Source organism: Symsagittifera roscoffensis, chromosome 7, assembly GCF_963678635.1.
Source record: "Symsagittifera roscoffensis chromosome 7, txSymRosc1.1, whole genome shotgun sequence".
Taxonomy (NCBI): Eukaryota; Metazoa; Xenacoelomorpha; order Acoela; family Convolutidae; genus Symsagittifera; species Symsagittifera roscoffensis.
Window position 1 is genome coordinate 10,889,295 of NC_087068.1, and position 18,170 is coordinate 10,907,464.

Sequence of the window (18,170 nt, forward strand, 5' to 3'; positions counted from 1 at the left end):
TGTTGAAGCGTTAATGCTTGAGCTGTGCAGATTTTTTTTCTTAGTTTCAATTCTCTTTGTTTGCAAATGAAAATCTCAACCCTTTGATGGTGCGCTAAGAAGGTGCACGCAGGAGTTGCAAATCTGGCCTCCAAGTAATTCTGCTCAAATCCTTTTGGTATTCGAGATATGGCGTTTTTTTTGTAAATTTTTCATTTTTTTTCAAACTTAGATTTAAAAAACACCAAAAATGTTTCAAAAATCTCAACTCTATGACGGGATGCTATCATCGTGTACTGAGGAGTTGCAGTTCTGCCCTCCAAATATGATTGAAATCTTTTTTTGATTTTGTAGATATGGCCTTTTTGATGATTGTTTCAATTTTTTAAATTGGATTTCAAAAAACAAGCAGAACTTGAAAGTCTCAACCCTATGATCGACAGCTCTCAGGGTACTTTATTGGGTTGCATTTTTTATCTTCAAATGTGACTGCTCAAATCCTGTTGGTTTTCAAGATTTGTTTTTTTTTAATAGTTGTTTCATTTTTATGAAACTTCAGATTTAAATAACTAACAGAACGTGAAATTCTCAATTCTATGTGGTGGTGTGCTTTCGAGGTACTCTCAAGGGTTGCAAATAGAGCCTCCGAATATGATTGATCAAATCCTTTTGAGAACCGAGATATGGCGAATTTTATGCTATTTTGAATATTTTTCTTCAAAAAAACAGATTTTAAAAACTTACAAAACCTGAAGTTTTCAACCACGTGTTGTACGGCTGTCAGGCAGCTCCTAGAAGTTGCAAATCTATTATATATTTAAATGTGGGCTTCACTATCGCGCCATGTTTAAGCTTTTTCAACGTATTATTTTTGCATGTTTAAGCTATATCGTATATTGCAATGGTTAAGATTTTTTTTCGATTTTCCAGTTTGATTTTAGTGGTTATTTTACCGAGTTTGAATTAAGCAGCCCAATATCGATTTAGGGGCTGCGAATTTGGCCTCCAATTTTGAATGCCCGAATCATTTTAGTTAACGAGATAAGACGATTTTTGAGATTTTTTCCAAAAATTTTCAGAAATTTCAAAAAACAAAAGTTACAAAACTTGAAGTTTTCAACCCTGTAATTGGGTACTGTCAGAGTACTATCAAGGATTGCAAGTCTTGCCTCCAAATATGACTGCTCAAATCCTGGTAGTTATCGAGATGTGACGTTTTTTGTGATTTTTTCAAAAATTTCAGAAAATCTTAATTCATTATTTTTCAATGAGTTTGAAATTCGCAACCTTGTAGCTGGGTGCTGTCAGAGTACTCTAAGGAATTAAAAATCTTGCCTCCAAATATGACTGTTCAAATCCTTGAAGTTTTCGAGATAATTGTTGTGATAAACTTATTAAATAGATATTTTCAGTTAAAAATGAATAACAGGGCAGCCGTGGTGGCCCTCTATTTCTAACTACTGATTATCACTACACCAAACTCAACAAACCTGGTCTCTGGAAAAAAGCGTCTTCCTTCTTTTCTCCATCTCCAGTACCAGCTGAGTTCTTTCCTTATTTCCTTATTTTTATCTCTATGTTAGAAATCATAGCCGCAAGTTCCCTTTCTCACGCAATCGAACAAGGTCTAACCCCTGAACAGAAAAATATAGTCAAGCAAATTGTCTACGCCGAGGGGGATTTAACCTGAACCCAAGGACGAACTTTAAAATTAAAAACGTTACCGATTATATACGAGCAACGAGCAAATCTATTATACTGTGGCACGATCTTACCAACAACTCGATCACAGAGCTTAAAAAGAAAGATCAAACCCCTTACGACTCAGCAACTCCTGGATACTCTCAGAAGCTTTAACAATCTGTTTGCTATTGTCTACTGTCAGCGTACGGGAGCAGAAAACCAATTCGACGAGCTACGAACTCTTGACACGATTGTCATCGACGTTACAAAACATCTTATCAGTAAATCAGAGAGTCTAGACGAAAACATCACAGGACTTTATCGCGAGCTTCACCAGTCATCTGATCTAGAACTACGATCTCTCTCGGTAGTCTTGCACTACTATCCGAACCTTCACGCGATCTTCAAAACCCGCTCCACGAAAAGCAAACCATCGAAGAATCGACGAAGAGCCAAGAAGAGGCAACGCTCAGCAACCCCACAATAAAACGGTTATTAAAACTCGTACTGGTTGTACTCTTTGAGTCCTTTGACTCGGAGTCCCCTTTCTAGTTTTACTACATTAGTATATAACTGAGTGTACTCTTTGAATATTTTGACTCGGAGTCCTCACCAAACAAATATGACACGAAATCGTGAAATGACCACTGATTCCGTATGCGAAACTTGCCAACAAAAAATCAAAAAGAATGAAGATACTTCTGTTGCATCGTGTGTAATTGTAAAATGCACCTGACGAAAAGCTGTACCAGCCTAAGCGATACAGCAATCAATGGTATTACGACACTGGGAAAAAACATTGCTCTTCTCTGCAACAAATGTGTGGATTCCAACGGATATGAGAGACTCCGAAAAGCAGTCAGTGACGCTGAACAAACCTCGCCGAAGCAATTCAAGAAGATCGAAGAGGACATGGACGAACTCAGAAAGAACGTACAGGAGATTAAAACGCTGTTCTCCCAAACCACAATGAAGCCAAATGAGATCAAATCAGAAGCAAAAACCAAGGTACCGATAAACGCAACCCCGAAACAAGAAAATCAAAACGGAATCCGCATCCGCGGCATCCCTGAACTAAACGACAAAGATCAAAGAAAAAGACAAGAAAATGACCTCCAACAAGTAAAGGAAATCTTGGAGCACATGCAAATTGTGCCAGAGATAGTTGATCTGTTCCGGATGGGTCAACGACAGGAAGGCAAGGACCGAACCATACTGGTAAAAGTCCCAATTTGACAGAAACGACTAATACTATCATCCGCTTGCCGCCTAAAAACATATGACAAACCTGTGTTTGTCAGCCGCGAGCTATCAGTGGATGAAGCAAAACTCGAAAGTCAAGCACTGCAAAAACGGCGGGAGCTCATAAACGAAAACATCGATAAGCAAAACCTGCGCACCCGCGATGGAAAACTCTACCAGAAAATAGAAAACAGATGGACAGCAGTTGCAACCGAAAAAAAGGAGAACTCAATCTCCAATTGACTAGAACTCTTTCCTAGCTTACTCATCTACAACGTCCGAAGCATACTCGACTACATTCGATGATCAAACTTCGCAAATGCGATAAACACAAGCTGTCAATACCAACTACTTTGCCTAACCGAAACATGGTTAACCAACGACATAACAGACAACTCCATATTCTTGCCTCAATTTGAACTCTATCGATCTGAAAGAACTTCAAAAGCCGGTCTATCAAAACACGGAGGAGTTCTAATTGGCATCAACGCCAACATACCACATAACCGCTTTGATACAGGCATGCAAGACTGCGTAATGGTTCAACTCAAGATATCTGTACCAATACTTGTCTGCTGTATATATTGTGCCCCTGTGTATAGCCCATACCGATGGTCACTAGATCAACTTAACTCATTGCTGAACTTAATAAAAGCAACACAACGCGAGCAAGGCATACAAAATCTTGTCATTGTTGGAGATATCAACTTCTCGTGTACAAATTGGAAATCACTCTCATCAAAATGCGAGTACGAACAAAGCATCCTAGACAACTTCCAGGAATTAAACCTGGAACAATTCATCATAACCGATACTGGAAAGAGCCTGGATATCCTGCTCTGCAACAATCCTGATATCATACTAGATATATTCATGGACAATCGGCTCAAAAACGACTTCACCTCAGATCACCCACCTTACGGCTCAAAGTTACATATGAATCACAAAATAAATCACGGAAGGGTCCCTCTACCCTCCCAAAAGTACGACTTTTCAGGCTTTGCCTTCAAAAAAGCCAAATGGAACGAAATCAACAAATATGTGCGAGAGCACCACTTCAACCCATACTGCTACAGCAACGTTGATCTCCTGGTAGATCAGTGGTGTAATTGGATCTACGGTATTATAGTCAAACACATACCCCGAACAACCCAACATAGGAAACATCTAGCGCCCTGGGTTTCTCCCACGAGCTCAAACCTCATGAAAAAAGTAGAAACTCTCAGACACCAAAGTAAAACAAATACCCTAAAGATCCAGCAATTACAAACTGAATTGTCCTTATCGCTCTCAGCAGACCAATGCAATCATGAAACAGAAATTTTCAAGTCTGGAATCTTCTCAAACGTCCAAAAATACCTCAAAACTATCATGAAAACAAGCTCAATCCCAACTGAAGTATTTTTTGACGATAAGTCAGCTAATACCGATATCGAAAAAGCCGAATTATTTAATCAATACTTTCAATCCGTTTTCAGTAAGAATCACCACGATTATACTTTCACAGAGGGACAGCCCAAGCTGTCGATGATTCATTTCTCAGAACTAGAAATACAACTCGTTCTCCAATCGCTAGACGAGAGCAAGGCCAAGGGACTTGACCGTATGGGGAACAACCTGCTGAAAAAATTATCAGACTCCCTACCAAAGTCACTGCATCTCATATTCAACACAATTGCAAACAAATGCTACTTCCCATCATTCTGGAAAACAAGCGAAATAATCCCCATATTTAAAGAAGGGAACAAACAAATGGTAGATAATTACAGGCCAATCAGCCTCCTCGTAGCAATATCCAAAGTCCTCGAGAAACTTATTTTCGACAGAATGTACCCAATCTTATCCACCGCATTGTCCCAATCTCAACACGGTTTTCGGCAAAGACGCTCATCTATAACAAACCTAATCGAATACCTGCACAAAATGTTTGTGAACTTCCCAGCGTCATTTTACCTCAACTTCCAGAAGGCTTTCGACAAAGTAAATCACAATATAACGATCGAAAAACTCAGCAGAGCTGGAATAACAGGCCCAATATTGGATCTAATCAAAAGTTACTTGACCGGTCGAACCCAAACAGTACGCATCGGCAGCTCGGTCTCAAGCCAACTGCCAATTTATAGTGGAGTGCCGCAAGGATCTATTCTAGGGCCACTCCTTTTCTTCGTATACATCAACGACTTGCCAAAATGTGTCATGTCATTGTGATACGGCTATGCGGATGACTATAAAATTATAGGCACCGACCCGACTACCCTGCACATTGATATTAGAAAAGTCTGGAAGTGGTGTGAAACCAATGAAATGCGCCTCAATATGACCAAGAGCAAAACACTAGTAATTAAGGGCGAGTGCAACCTAAGTATATTCTCGTACAAATTCGAACAGCCTAACGAACTTAAAGATCTTGGAATGACAATGTCAAAAAATCTTAACTGGACTTCTCATGCAAACAATCGTGCAAGCAAAGCACTGAAGGCCCTTTACTGCATCAAAAGAAACTTATCACCTGCCACAACCATGAACAACAGGAAAAATGCATATAAAAGCTATGTAGTACCTATCGTTAGCTATGCATCATCAGTCTGGAAACCCTCAAAGCAAGATCTTGCCACCTTAGAAAAAGTGCAACAGAGAGCAACGAAATGGATACTTGGAAATAAACAAATTCCTTATAAATCGAGGTTAACCACTCTTCAAATTCTTCCCTTGTCTCTTTACCAAGAAATGCATGTACTACTTTTGTTCGCGAACATTCTAAGAGGAAAGACCGACCTGGAATGGTGGCGATTTATAGAAATCACTGAATCAAATCGACCGAAAACAACAAGACGTTTCAACGCGAAGAACTTTCGACTTTATAAATGCGAATCTGATTTCTGGCAACGCGCCTGCAGCCTGACAAACATATTTCACGATCACCTGAAATATGAAGTCCTATTAAGTGACTCGTTTAAACCAAAAGTATCAAGAGTGTACTGGCAATTCTACGAGAAAATCTACAATGAAGTCGATACATGCACCTGGAGAATCAACTGCGGATGCACAAGATGCTTAAACTTCAAAAAACTAAACTCATTAAACTAAAATATGATCGATCTCATAAACTTGATTTGGGAGCTAACTCTAATGGATGTATCCTAAATTCCGTTTTATTATTATTATGATTATTATATGACGTATTTTGTGATTTTTTCAAAAAATTTTTAAAAAAATTGCATTTATTTTTTTTCGCAACTCTGAAATTCCCAACCCTGTAGTTGTGTCCTGTCAGAGTACTCTCTAAGATTGCGATTCTTGCCTCCAAATATGACGTTTTTTGTGATTTTTTTCAAAAATTTCAGAAAAAATTAATTCATTATTTTTCAAAGAGTTTGAAATTCGCAACCTTGTAGTTGGGTGCTGTCAGAGTACTCTAAGGAATTAAAAATCTTGCCTCCAAATATGACTGTTCAAATCCTTGAAGTTTTCGAGATATGACGCATTTTGTGATTTTTTCAAAAAATTTTCAGAAAACCTAAAATATTTTTATTTTTTGAAAATCTGAAATTTCCAACCCTGTAGTTAGGTCCTGTCAGATTACTCTCAAGGATTGCGAAACTTGCCTCGAAATATAGATGTGACGTTATCGAGATGTGACGTTTTTTGTGATTTTTCCAAAATTTTAAGTTAAATTTTTAAAAAAAGTTGAAATTAATTATTTTTCAAAATTTGAAATTCCCAACGCTATAGTTCGGTGTTGTCAGGGTACTCTAAAGAGTTGCAAATATTGCTACATGCAAGTGCTAAATGGGACTGCTCAAATGCTTTTAGTTTCCGAGATAAGACCTTTTTTTTTTAATTTTTTTTCGGGAAACTTAGGTTTAAAAAATTCATAAAATTTTGAATTCCTAACCCTATAGTAGGGTGCTCTCAGGGACTCTCAGTGGTTGCAAATCTGGCCTCCAAATTTATCCAGAGGCCCATTAAGTTTTCGAGATGACGCTTTTAAAATGGGAATTAAAACAATTGAAAAGTTCGAATATATAAACCCTGTAATTGGGTGCAGTCAGAGTACATTAAAAGTTTGCAGATGTTGTTTCCAATATATGCGGTTTTTCATGAGTTGTCGAAAATTTTCGAAGCACCGGAGGTGCGATAAACGCTAGTGTAAACTTAATTGAACATCTTTAAGTTTCCGAGATATGATATTTTTAGTTATTTTCAATTTTCCTTAAATCTGATTGATGTCAGAATTTAATACTTAAAAAAAGCATGAAAGGAGCATGAGTATGCTGTCGGTTTTTTAGGGTCTTTTTTGAGTTTAGAGTTTCACAAAACTGATAAAACTCCAAAGGCTTATGTTTAGAGATATGACTGTTTCGGAGAAAAGAAACCCTAAAAGATGACCTAATAGTTTTTTCAATTAATAGAAAACCCTGATGGAGTTTCAATAAATGTTGTTTTATTGGTTATGTTTTAAGAAGATTTTTTTTACATTCAACTGACCATTTGAAGCACCGTAGTTGCGGTTCTTGCGCTAAATAAGTATAATTGATTTGTACAATTGATACGTACAATTGATATGTGCAAATCTGGCCTCCAAATTTATCCAGAGGCCCATTAAGTTTTCGAGATGACGCTTTTAAAATGGGAATTAAAAAAATTAAAAAGTTCGAAATTACCAACCCTGTAATTGGGTGCAGTCAGAGTACATTAAAAGTTTGCAGATGTTGTTTTCAATGTATGCGGTTTTTCATGAGTTGTCGAAATTTTTCGAAGCACCGGAGGTGCGATAAACGCTAGTGTAAATTTAACTGAACATCTTTATGTTTCCGAGATATGATACTCTTAGTTATTTTCAAATTTTCATTAAATCTGATTGATGTCAGAATTTTAATACTTAATAAAAGCATAAAAGGAGCAGGAGTATGCTGTCGGTTTTTTAGGGTCTTTTTTGAGTTTAAAGTTTCACAAATCTGATAAAACCCAGAAGGCTTATGTTTAGAGATATGACTGTTTGGGTGAAAAGAAACCCTAAAAGATGACCTAATAGTTTGTTCAAATAATAGAAAACCCTGATGGAATTTCAATAAATGTTGTTTTATTGGATATGTTTTAAGAAGATTTTTTTTACATTCAACTGACCATTTGAAGCACCGTAGTTGCGGTTCTTGCGCTAGTTAAGTATAATTGATTTGTACAATTGATATGTACAATTGATATGTGCAAATCTGGCCTCCAAATTTATCCAGAGGCCCATTAAGTTTTCGAGATGACGCTTTTAAAATGGGAATTAAAAAAATTAAAAAGTTCGAAATTACCAACCCTGTAATTGGGTGCAGTCAGAGTACATTAAACGTTTGCAGATGTTGTTTCCAATATATGAGGTTTTTCATGAGTTGTCGAAAATTTTCGAAGCACCGGAGGTGCGATAAACGCTAGTGTAAATTTAACTGAACATCTTTATGTTTCCGAGATATGATATTCTTAGTTATTTTCAAATTTTCATTAAATCTGATTGATGTCAGAATTTTAATACTTAATAAAAGCATGAAAGGAGCAGGAGTATGCTGTCGGTTTTTTAGGGTCTTTTTTGAGTTTAAAGTTTCACAAATCTGATAAAACTCAGAAGGCTTATGTTTAGAGATATGACTGTTTGGGTGAAAAGAAACCCTAAAAGATGACCTAATAGTTTGTTCAATTAATAGAAAACCCTGATGGAATTTCAATAAAAGTTGTTTTATTGGATATGTTTTAAGAAGATTTTTTTTACATTCAACTGACCATTTGAAGCACCCTAGTTGCGGTTCTTGCGCTAGTTAAGTATAATTGATTTGTACAATTGATATGTACAATTGATATGTGCAAACCTGGCCTCCAAATTTATCCAGAGGCCCATTAAGTTTTCGAGATGACGCTTTTAAAATGGGAATTAAAACAATTGAAAAGTTCGAAATTAACAACCCTGTAATTGGGTGCAGTCAGCGTACAATAAAAGTTTACAGATGATGTTTTCAATGTATGCGGTTTTTCATGAGTTGTCGAAAATTTTCGAAGCACCGGAGGTGCGATAGATAAACGCTTGTGTAAATTTAATTGAACATCTTTAAGTTTCCGAGATATGATATTTTTAGTTATTTTCAAATTTTCATTAAATCTGATTGATGTCAGAATTTAATACTTAAAAAAAAGCATGAAATGAGCATGAGTATGCTGTCGGTTTTTAGGGTCTTTTTTGAGTTTAAAGTTTCACTAATCTGATAAAACTCCGAAGGCTTATGTTTAGAGATATGACTGTTTGGGTGAAAAGAAACCCTAAAAGATGACCTAATAGTTTGTTTAATTAATAGAAAACTCTGATGGAATTTCAATAAATGTTTTTTTATTGGATATGTTTTATGAAGATTTTTTTTACATTCAACTGACCTTTTGAAGCACCGTAGTTGCGGTTCTTGCGCTAGTTAAGTCTAATTGATTTGTATAATTGATATGTACAATTGATATGTGCAAATCTGGCCTCCAAATTTATCCAGAGGCCCATTAAGTTTTCGAGATGACGCTTTTAAAATGGGAATTAAAAAAATTGAAAAGCTCGAAATTACCAACCCTGTAATTGGGTGCAGTCAGAGTACATTAAACGTTTGCAGATGTTGTTTCCAATATATGCGGTTTTTCATGAGTTGTCGAAAATTTTCGAAGCACCGGAGGTGCGATAAACGCTAGTGTAAATTTAACTGAACATCTTTATGTTTCCGAGATATGATATTCTTAGTTATTTTCAAATTTTCATTAAATCTGATTGATGTCAGAATTTTAATACTTAAAAAAGCATGAAAGGAACAGAAGTATGCTGTCGGTTTTTTAGGGTCTTTTTTGAGTTTAAAGTTTCACAAATCTGATAAAACTCAGAAGGCTTATGTTTAGAGATATGACTGTTTGGGTGAAAAGAAACCCTAAAAGATGACCTAATAGTTTGTTCAATTAATAGAAAACCCTGATGGAATTTCAGTAAATGTTGTTTTATTGGATATGTTTTAAGAAGATTTATTTTACATTCAACTGACCATTTGAAGCACCGTAGTTGCGGTTCTTGCGCTAGTTAAGTATAATTGATTTGTACAATTGATATGTACAATTGATATGTGCAAATCTGGCCTCCAAATTTATCCAGAGGCCCATTAAGTTTTCGAGATGACGCTTTTAAAATGGGAATTAAAACAATTGAAAAGTTCGAAATTACCAACCCTGTAATTGGGTGCAGTCAGCGTACATTAAAAAATTGCAGATGTTGTTTTCAATGTATGGGGTTTTTCATGAGTTGTCGAAAATTTTCGAAGCACCGGAGGTGCGATAGATAAACGCTAGTGTAAATTTAATTGAACATCTTTAAGTTTCCGAGATATGATATTTTTAGTTATTTTCAAATTTTCATTAAATCTGATTGATGTCAGAATTTAATACTTAAAAAAAAGCATGAAAAGAGCATGAGTATGCTGTCGGTTTTTAGGGTCTTTTTTGAGTTTAAAGTTTCACTAATCTGATAAAATTCCGAAGGCTTATGTTTAGAGATATGACTGTTTGGGTGAAAAGAAACCCTAAAAGATGACCTAATAGTTTGTTCAATTAATAGAAAACTCTGATGGAACTTCAATAAATGTTGTTTTATTGGATATGTTTTATGAAGATTTTTTTTACATTCAACTGACCATTTGAAGCGCCGTAGTTGCGGTTCTTGCGCTAGTTAAGTATAATTGATTTGTATAATTGATATGTACAATTGATATGTGCAAATCTGGCCTCCAAATTTATCCAGAGGCCCATTAAGTTTTCGAGATGACGCTTTTAAAATGGGAATTAAAAAAATTGAAAAGCTCGAAATTACCAACCCTGTAATTGGGTGCAGTCAGAGTACATTAAACGTTTGCAGATGTTGTTTCCAATATATGCGGTTTTTCATGAGTTGTCGAAAATTTTCGAAGCACCGGAGGTGCGATAAACGCTAGTGTAAATTTAACTGAACATCTTTATGTTTCCGAGATATGATATTCTTAGTTATTTTCAAATTTTCATTAAATCTGATTGATGTCAGAATTTAATACTTAAAAAAAGCATGAAAGGAGCATCAGTATGCTGTCGGTTTTTAGGGTCTTTTTTGAGTTTAAAGTTTCACTAATCTGTTAAAACTCCGAAGGCTTATGTTTAGAGATATGACTGTTTGGGTGAATGTAACATTCGCCCAAATATCACACAGCGACGGAGCGTAGAAAAAGTACCTATCAACGACTGGCAGGCGTCAGTTACCTTAATTCTACTCGTTTTTCACCGTCTCGACCTTGCCAGTTGATTTTCTGGTCTGTTTAGGGCAAAGTAAAAAGTTACCATTTTTAGGCCATCAGTCAAACGACTTTTGATCAGCTTTCGTTTGCATGCGAACACAACCACATAGCTGAGTCTCGGATCCTCAGACTACGTGATTGTCATTAAAAACACGGCTCGAACAACCTATTTTATTATGTTTTTGTGTGACAGTTTTATATTAAATCCATTGGAGATGGATTGACCCTTTCCTTTTTCTATCTACTCATGTCCTGAAATATTGAATAATAACGGTGTTAATTAAGATCTAGGACATTACAGCAGCTGTTATAGTCAGTTTTCACAGTCCCTTCACATATAACAGTCTCTGGGGGACCAAGCCTCCGCTCCCGTGATTTTCTTGAGATAACACTCTTATCTCCTATATTTCGTGTCCCGGGAGGGTTCCGTGGTATTTCTCTTCCCCCCACTGAAGCCTCCGTCTCCACAAATATCTGTCGCTAAGGTCCTTATCGTGTGTTCTTGCCACGATAAGAGGCTCCGTGTTTTTCTGTCTCTGATACAACTGTTCTTCACAATCTATATCGTGGTTCTGATTTTCGTCTTTTTTATTCAAAATGGCCGTCTTTTTTCTATTTCTCAGAAATGTTCTTCTTCCAATCGAAATTTTAAAAATAAAAATTCTAGAACATTCTGACCCTCCGTCGCAACACTTTTCTGTTCATAAGGCCTTTAGTCACTCTTTTTTCTGTCGCGGGAAGGTTGTGCTGTGTCATCTGGCAGAATGGCACATACTCCCCGGACAAGTCTCCATCAATGTCCCTATTGATCGCACAACACCGGGTTATCGTCAAGTAGTTATCCAGTTTTCAGTAACAAATCTTACAAATTGCATAAGAAATTGAAATTTATCTACTCCAACTCAACTCACTACGTGTTCACAAATGGCATCGTACTACATCTCACTGCCTTTCAACATTTTCACAAAATTTGCACCATGAGGAGTGTCCTAGATAAAATTTCTTTTCTGACTACTTACGTCGTCTTGTTATAAAACTTCTTTTCGCTCTTTGTGATTAAAAAGTGGGACGTGGCACGGCCACGCACCCGTTAAAATTAACTTAATTTCACTCACCAAGTATAATCAGTCATTTATGCGGTCCTTTCCATATTAAAACTAAGAAACTCTGTTGCTAGGAAAGTTATTGAGTTACCCACCCTTCTCGAGCGAGTTTACTCAATATTACCATGTCGCCACTCAGTGAATTTGTGTCTTACACAGGTTAAAAACTTCAGTCGGGAATAAATAGGTAAATATACTCACCTATGCTCCTTATATACATACATAGATAGTAGTAACTAAAATCAACAATTTCAACAATTTTAACAATTGCAACAATTTTCGAAGTTTGGTCTGACCAAACTAGATCAGAACAAAAAGTTTAACAAGTTCAATAATCAAAACATGGTTGATTTGTTCAAGTTTTAGCACACAAATACAATCAAGTTTTTCTCTCCTTCTCTTCTTTTCTTTGGTCATCTTCACTCCATCATTTCTCCATCCTGATGTTCAGCGCCACTGTCCTCCAGAACTTTCTCTAACATGTCCAGAGAGTTGCGGGCCGTGCCCCAACCCTCCTGTTCCAACAGCCTCGGTTTGCAACAAGGTAGCAAGTCCACATTCACCTTCTGCTCCCGGTTCCTGCAAAAGCTGTTGTGAAGACATAGGCTCACGTTTCGTTCTAGGTCAGCTCTTAAGACCTCTTTCTTCTCATCTTCAGTAACACAAGGCGTTCCAGCTACCCGCTTCACCGCTGTGGTGACCGCGTTTCTGTGCGTCAAGAATGCTCGTTTATAGGCTCCTGGTCCTATATCTAGCTGGAAAGATTGATAGGCTTCCGTGTTCCTTGACATGTGACGCTTCGCGCGTTCATACATCCAAGATGTCATCACTGCACGGAACCAAGGCATCAATCTTTGCCTTGACCATATTCTTTCAATGGCTTTAGGTATTCTCAGAACCTTGCAGGTGGTTCTGAAAATATCCAATTCACTACTCATTTTCATGTTGCTCAGCTGTTCAGGAGTCGGCACGGCCGTCTCCTGCTCACTTGTGTCCGCGTTAGCCTCCAACCATCTCACTGCTAGCATGGCGCTAACCACCACGATTGACACTGGTTGATTCTGATCGGGCAACCCCGTGGAGTACAACTCCTCCACGTCCCATACTAGGATCAGATTCCCGCGTTTGGGGTACCACAACGTCTGCGCTAAGCAGTGGCAAGGATACTCCCCATGGGTTCTCACTATGTTCCTTCGGGTCCGATACCCTGAGGCTCCCAGTAACGGTTCCACTTCCATCAGAATTCTATGTAGGTCGTCTTTCTCTTCTATGGTGGGGAATTCAGTAGGTAACGCTCCACTCGCTTTCTGTTTCTGGAACTCACTCACGTTGCCTTCGTTCAGTCTCATGAACTCTTCACCCACAACGTCTTGCAACTCGCCTTCGGATCTCTTCGGGACTGCCCGAAAGATCTTTGCCAACAAGTCATATGACCTCTCTGACATTCTGGCCAACCTCACGCACTTTGGCACAGAGAAAAGTTGGTCAACCAACACTTGTTGCGTCCTCGCATCCATCACCACCATGTGCGTAGGATACTTGCTATTACAATACGGCGCTGAGCTTGAACCCACCATATATTTTGAACCAGTAGGTCTGTGATAGGCTTCACTATCCTTCAGATTCATTTCATTCTCTAGGGCTTCTCGCCAGCCTCCAATCTTTTGCTCTGTCTGTAATGCTCCAGGGAATATTTCCACGCTGAGGGACGTCACTAGCTCATGGGCACGCTCCAAGCGCTCGAGCGATTCTATCGAACTCGTCATGCTGCAAAATCCCAAGGCTGTGATCAGGTTTACGTCCGTCACCCCATGGCAGTCTGCGACCAACTCCATGGCACTCTTATCTGACATGCTCAATCTTCCGTACAATCGTGCCAGTTGTCGATGCTGCTCGCTTAGCGTAATCAAGCAGTGTCCCAGGTTACAAACATGTCCTTCCATCCCACTGTGTTGAGCCAAGCATGTGCCTTGCTTCAACCAATTACTCGATGTACCTTCCTCGGACAGCTCCGTGGACGGGTTGCTCTTCTTCTTCGTCAATCTCATGGCCAGCAGGTGATGTATCATGGCCAGATCATGTAAACTCGCATCATCATCCCGTTCTAACATGACATCCGCGGTCATGTCCCAGATTAAGCCTGCGTTAGGATGGGGACACCAGGAAGGTTTCATGAGTTCCCACATCACTACTAGACTGGTTTTCAAGGGACCGTCCCAAGAACCACAATCAAAACTCACTTGCCCTTTTAGCTCGGGAATCGAGGGCTCGACTACTCGTTCTTCCAAAATAATTCCAAGCTTGGGTTGTTCCACCATCAACATTCCAATTTCCTTAATCCGTTCAACCCAGAAGTTGAGCACTGTGACTTGCTCGTAGTCGAAGTATGCTTCCCTGGCTTCTTCGTTCACGAAGGGATTATACGCCATCCCCGGTATGCCAGACACGTATTGGAACGACTTCAGTTTCCCTTGTGTTGCAAACTCCTTTTGTCCTCTGGCCGCTTCAATCAAGTCTCTGCTCACTCTCAATTCTTTGTTGGAGTATCTTCTCACCTCTTCCAACTTGCGATAGCTTTCCATATCATTCGACTCCTTGCTTGGCACGGTCAATGGCATGTCCTGATATAGCTCTAGGAGTGCCCTAAGGAAGTTCCTTTCGCAATCAACTCCCTTTTGCCGAATGATCTTTATACCTTCTCCCAACACAGGAGTGGGGATGCGATCCACCACGAACCTGACAAAGCAAAGGGCATCCTTACGCTTAGCCCATGCTATCGCTGAATCGTCTTTCGAAATCAATGCTCGTAGAGCTTCCATTAACTCTAGCTCCTGTTCTCGTGATTTCGAGTCATTACTGGCTTCATACTCCGCCTTTTTGATGCCCATCAAGCACCAAGCCAGTCGTACTTGCAGATCAGTTCTCACGCAAGGATGAGCCAGGTATGCTGCCACAGTAGCAGGTGCATTCATCGTCTCAACGAAGTATTTCTGGAGGGCCGCCCTCCAAGAAATTTCTAGCAGTTTTTCCAATCCAATTTCGTTCGCTTCTGATGACATTACTGTGCCATACTCTCTTCGATTGAAGTTAGAGTTCTCCGTAAGCCCTTTCAGATATTCTTGCATGGCCCGCTTTTCACTCCAAGCCATCAGGTGCCCTCTCGCGGAGTTCCTCGCTTTCAACATCTCCACATAACCCCCTGCCGGATCTCCCATGTGGACCGATTCCGGCACAGTTATTCGACTGTACTCGACCACGTCGAGTTGTCCTTCCAGTTTCAACTTGGCCATGTTGATCCGCGAGGGCCTATAATCTTCAAGTCCTCCAGATCCACATTGACTGATGACTTCCATTTCTAACTTAGTGTCTGCCAGGGTCGCGCCGTCTTCTTCGATCTAGTGGCGGTTACGGTCAGACCTGCCAAGAGCATAGGGGGTATTAGATTCTCTTTTTCTCCCCCTGTCAGCGTTGCGCTATCTCCTTGCCCGCTCTCGCCTGAACGACCTGCGCTCGTTAAAGAGGTCACCACTGCGCTGGCTCTCGACTTCACCACTCTCGGGTTCATGGTTCGACTTCCTGTTTTCCCTTTTAGTCGCTTCAGCCCTTTCCTGGCTCGTCTGACAGGTAATTTCTTTGCAACATGCTGATCATCGGCATTGTCTTCTGTTACTGACTCGGTCAGAAGATCCGACTCCATGGAGCTCACTATTTTCTCCAGGACCTCACGCATGATGGGTTGGTTCAATCCCACCTTCATTATGGACTGCGTCCCATATCGCCTTATCACGTCCCAAGATTTCTCCATGAAGTTTACTCGGCTCCAGATTGCTCCTGTCTTGCCTTCCAACTCCATTTGATATCTTTCCCATTCTTCTTCTGGTAATGTGCTGAGGAACGATATCTTCATTGACTCTTCGATTTTCCTCCTCCTTGGTGATTCATAAAGCAGCTTCTGCGGATCCCTGCTTCGGCACTCTCTAGCTTGGCTTATTGGGTCTATCGGAGATAGATCGGCCGACGCCTCCTTTGTAGGAGACATGAAGGACGATGGTGCCATTAGCAATAAACTCCCATCGACTTCCCCATCGTCGTCTTCACTGAACCGGTATTCTAGCAAGTCCCTTTCCAACGCTCCTAGATCGGTCTCTCCCGGTTTCTCCGTCTTACTTCCGGTCCCGTCATTGTTATCGTCCTGATCCATCAATTCATCGTCGTCCGCATCAGGTTTCGGCCTAGGTCCCGAGGGTCCTTGTCGCGCGTCTGTGCCTGAATCCGGCCGAGCCGGTACGGCCATGTCTCCTGCATGATAAAACAATTCATCATCGACCAGGAACTCTACCAACTCCTCGCCATGTGGGGCCAGGTCCTCTATCGTTATATATGAGCCTCCTCTGCTCTCTCTTGCCACCTCCAGCATCACCACTTTCGCTTCTTCTGACCATTTCGGTCTCGATAAGTCATCCGCGGAAGAATATACTTCGTTCCACGTTTCAGTCGAGACCTCTGGTCTCCTGGAGGGTAGTGCTTTGATCTTTTTCCTGCTCCAGGCATCGGGGAATGAGAAGTCGAACGTATGCGCGGCAGCAACGTTCCAGCTGATGAAGCGCGGCTCCATCCCTCCACTCCACTTCAGCATTCTCTTCTCTGCGTCACGAGCTGCTCCAATACGAGGGGCAGTGATGGGAGATGTGACTCCCAACAACATCCTCCTTATCGGTGGATATCGATGGCATTGGTCCGGCAGCGGCCTGGACCCAGGAAGCCATGTTTGTTGATTCTCTTTCGCATGGGCATAGGCTCCCGGCAATTGAGGTACTCCCACAGCCTCTCCTGTATCCTTCACCACTGGTCTCAAATTCCAACTGGATGTGGGACAGATCCTCACGGCCCATTCTGCATTTGAAGTGGTTGTTGAAGTCCATCAACACCCAGCCTGGCTCTGCTATTCTTCCGAACAGCCTATCGTCGCTAGCCAGCTTCCTCAGTTCACTCTGTTCTACCCAATTCAGCACGGAACAATCCACTACTGAGACCAGGTTGACGTACAACACTGAATTCCTGTACGCTTTAACTTGCACATCCGGGAACGCAAAAGACATCACCGGTCCATACACCACTGTGACGAATTCCCTCAGTCCGTGGACCAGAGCCAACGGATCAATCCGCATCATGACAGCTAAGTCTGTTAGTAAGGGCATGCCACAATACTGCTTACATTCGCCTGCGTTCGTCGCCACCTTGTCCTCTCCTGTGACGCTTCTGTTCTGTTGCAAGAGGTATTGAAGCAGGAGAGTCCTCCAGTCTTTCATCTTCTTGAGCGAGGCGGTTTCCAACTGTGCATTGAACTCACGACTGGGTCCCTGTAGTTGTTCAGGGTAACGTAATAGCACAAGCAAATCTCCCAGTCGACCATAGGTCATGGCAATCAGAGTCAGGAGTCCGTCCAATCTCAAATCTGCCAACGCTTGGGTAAAGAGGTTTGCCGGTCCTTTCACAAAGTTTTCATGACCAAATGTCACGTATAAGGCTAGCACCAGGCCAATCGACAACTTCCTGATGTCTTTGACGAAGCTCGCGATCAGGTTCCTAGATGCCATCGGATAGCACGTCGATAGGAAAGATGGCGTCCATCCCACTCCCATTCCACCCAAGATAGCATCTGATCGTTCATACTGTGCCTTCGTGGCCAGCACGTCAGCTTGGAACTTGTCCAACGACATCGTGTTTACGTCTTGCATCAGTTTCAACATCTTGCCTCCAGCCAACTCCCGGGCATTAAGTAGATTCTTCAGATACGCGTGTATCTCTTTAATTATTGCCGGCGCATGCTCAAACGCGTCCTCAC

General features: G+C 40.5%; 2 protein-coding genes across 2 annotated transcripts in view; both read left to right on the forward strand.

The window, feature by feature from the left end:
* Positions 1–1,354: 1,354 nt before the first annotated feature.
* The window catches only part of LOC134851470 (clathrin heavy chain 1-like), a 519,829-nt gene continuing 503,013 nt past the window's right edge, over positions 1,355–18,170 (forward strand). Inside the window, exon 1 of the mRNA XM_063867576.1 lies at positions 1,355–1,378. The gene's annotated coding sequence lies outside the window, so the exon portion shown is untranslated. The remainder of the gene's footprint in view (positions 1,379–18,170) is intronic.
* LOC134851472 (eukaryotic translation initiation factor 2-alpha kinase 3-like) overlaps positions 1,359–18,170 on the forward strand; it is a 98,730-nt gene continuing 81,918 nt past the window's right edge. Inside the window, exon 1 of the mRNA XM_063867577.1 lies at positions 1,359–1,379. The gene's annotated coding sequence lies outside the window, so the exon portion shown is untranslated. The remainder of the gene's footprint in view (positions 1,380–18,170) is intronic.